Source organism: Triticum dicoccoides, chromosome 3A (assembly GCF_002162155.2).
Source record: "Triticum dicoccoides isolate Atlit2015 ecotype Zavitan chromosome 3A, WEW_v2.0, whole genome shotgun sequence".
Lineage (NCBI taxonomy): Eukaryota > Viridiplantae > Streptophyta > Magnoliopsida > Poales > Poaceae > Triticum > Triticum dicoccoides.
The window spans coordinates 697,311,053-697,314,726 of record NC_041384.1 but is presented as its reverse complement, the minus strand read 5'-3'; positions in this window follow the sequence as shown (position 1 = coordinate 697,314,726).

Here is a 3,674-nt window from a genome sequence, read left to right as displayed (position 1 = left end):
GGCGAGCTATCGTAGTATACTTCTTTCTCCGGAAGCTACAGTCAGACAGCATCTGATACCCTCTACCCATTCACAGAATTAACATAATTCTACAAACCAGTGGAAGGCTGCTGGTAATAAAAATCTTGAAGCCAAGGTCACATGCTGGCACTTGAAAATGGCAGAATGGACTCAGAAGTTGGATTCATTCATTTCCTATGACATTTCTATTCCTATGATTTTCCTATCCTATGAATCAAAGGAGGTCTGGACATGTTTCAATTTGGTTATTTCCTGCAGGTTTTCTATCAAGCATCCAAACAAAGATTTGATGATGAGGTGCAGAATTCAAAGATAAGGCTCCATTGATCTTCTTAGATGCAGAGCCTGGGAAGATTGTGGTCTTCTCATTCTCTTTGAAGCAATATAAAAACTGCAGGGAGGGGAGGAGAAGTACCGTGCTGCTCGGAAAAAGATGTGCGAAATCAGCATGAATGAATTTGACCAGGTTTATAAGCTCTTACATGTACATTTTGAATAAAAGGTCTTACTTTCTACTGTGATTTGGCTTACAATCCTAAAGATTTCCTAGAATGTTGCCCTCTTGCTGTATATAAATGAACTATTGTACTTTATAAACTGAAATCTGTGCAATGGTTGTTGATTGGAATTTTTTTGCTTAAAGGCTTTGTATTTCCTTTCTCTCCTTTGAACCATAATGAAGATGATTCTGTCAACTTTTTTAATCTGATTCATCTTTATTTTCTCATTGTCATATGAAGTCCTAAATATCAAAAATTAACATTTACTGCCAATATTTTACAATTTAGCTTCAGTTATTTATTGGTGTTCATCTTTTTATTTGAGAAATTTGATATCCTATTTTGTCAGTTTTAGATATTACACTCTACAAGCTAATATCTTTGTAGATATTCACAAGACTTCTGAAAACTTGTTATGTTTGTTGAAGTCATTCTTTGCGACACCTTCATATTTTTCTCTATGTGTTGTAGTTCACCTGAAATCATTCTCATCAAAGCATCTCCTCGTGTCCTGTCACTTGTCGTTGAATGCATATATACATGTTGTCCGTATCTTCTATGGAAGCAACCAAAATGGTTATTGGCTTATGTATTGAAACAGTGAGATAATCATTTACGTACCTTGTGTTTTGGACAAAAGTTTTAATTTGTTTCCATACTCATGATTGTGCCAATGGCTGAACTCATTCTTGTAACTTGAAGCTAATAGATAATGTTTGTATATTATATTTTATATATGCAACTGATGTGAACCACGTTGCAATAGATCGTTTTCAAGTTCGTTGTCAAAAATAATAGCTAGTCCCAACACAAGTTGTTTACAGGGGTTTTTAGTTCTCGTTCTTTGTAGATGCATGTTCACTATCAGTCAGAAGTTTTTCATATTCAAATATTGTGCTTATTCCATATTTCCTTCTCTAATGCCTTCCATAATTATGTAGATTTGGATACTTTAGTTTTTGAGATAATATCTCATGTACTTTATTAAAAAGTTACCCAAGTGAGTTATTCAAGGTTTTGCCTGTTTTTCTTCCGACATGCACATGATCAAGAATTTTCTTGCCACTTTTCACCTCACATTTTCCCTTCATTCTTTTCAATTATAATTAATGGATACCGTTTATTTCAGATTTTTTATAATTTGTTAAGCTTTACTAGATAAAGAGTGGATGCTAAAACATTTACTGCTAAGTAGTGATATGTATGTGCGACACAGATCTTTGGGGCTCGGGGTGCCAACGTACCCAAATTGAAAAAACAATTTAGAAAATTCAAAAAGAGTAAAAGAAAAAAATCCTAATTTTTTTTGAGTCAAACATGATCACGTGTTACACTCGCGTGAAAAGTTTCACGGATGAATGATTTTCATGGTATGCTAGGCGAAAAAACAACATTGGCACTATATATAAGTTACTCCCTCCGTAAACTAATATAAGAACGTTTAGATCACTACTTTAGTAATCTAAACGCTCTTATATTAATTTACAGAGGGAGTACTATTCACGCTTTTTATACTCGCAATTTTTTTTGTCTTGGCCCTGGAGTCGGTCAAAGATAATCCTTCGCAAGAATTTTCACATGACTATAATATCTAATCATGTTTGATTCCAAAAAGTTCAGGAAATCTTGACTCTTTTTGAAATTTCTATTTTTTTTTTCCAATTCAAGTCCATTGGTGCCCGAAACCCAGTAGGTATTTCCGTATGTAGTTGTGGGTGTCAGTTAGCCAACCTGTGGTGGGATGGTTAGGAGAACAGTGATATCCCCAGCCCATCAGAGTTGAAGTTCTAAACTTGGCATTGATGCTTGCATTTTTCTCAATTTATTTCAGGCCATCTGATGATGTGCATTCAGTTGGAGGACGTTCAAGTCGACTACGAAGGCGTCTATGACGACTTCGTCAATCTCAAAATGATGTGCCGGCTCAATCTCTCAGATGTTCTCATAGAGGGTAGAGTGTGCGTGCATGCATTCATAGGGTTGAGTATATGTGCGTATGTATGAGCGTCTGCGCCTATACCGTGTTATAAAAATTGGCTTTTCTCTGTATCATATAACATCTTTACAACAGAAATCAAATTGAAAGATGGTATATGACATTTATCCTATAGCCAACCATGCATGTAAATCCCTGCATAGAGTATTACCATCTTTTGTATTTATGAGGGAATCTTTTGTATATTTGCAGTTCCATATGAAAGTATAGGTTTGGTTGCGCCACCACAAGAAAATAAACAGAGCCCGGTATAACTAATTAAAGACGGCAACCCAGTGGTCAATTATGATACAACCTAAAAAAATAACCCATGAATAAAGAACCACGATACAGCTTCTAGTGTTAGAGCATCTCCAACACCTCACAAAAAAAATCTCTCCCAATAACACTTTTCTGGTTATTAGGGATGAACGATCCAATAGTTCCGCAATAGAACTTTCCCAATAACCAACCTAGCATATGGGGCCCACTTGTCATTTAGTTGGCGATGGTGTGGGAGTGCTCTAGTGGCTATGGTGGTGGTCCAACGGGCGGCGGTGACAGCATCAATGATTCGATGATCTGATGGCAGTAATCGGACGGTGATGACAACTGTGTGGCGATGGTCTATAGGCAGTGGTTGTCTAGTAGTGGTCCGGCAACGGTGGCGACTTTCAGTAGTTGTCCGGCAGAGATCCTACTCCGGCGATGGCTATCCGTGTGCGGTAGGAGCGGTGGTCTAGGGGCAATCTAATGACGATGACGGTGTTTTGGCGGCGGTCCGATGGTGGTTCGTTGGCCATTTATGGTGGAGCGTTGGCGTGACATTATTGGAGATCATATTCGGAGAGGGTTAATTCCCCCTCCATTCAGGAGAAGTGGGCCTGTTTTATTGGTAATCATCAATAATTTATTATGAAAATGGGAGCTGTTGGTGCTTTTTTTGCTCAACTCCCTAGTATGAGGAAATTATCTACTACTACTTATGAAACCATAAGTTTGATGAATCCTAATGATATGTATCATTCAACCACCTATATCCAACATCAACAACAAAGCTTAGTTGGGGCCAGCAGGGGCCATGGCCCCCCAGCCTGACTACAAAACCTGAAGAAATTTTTTGGGGGCTGTTTAGATTAGATTTATTTAGCTTTTGGCCCCCCCAAACAACCATATTT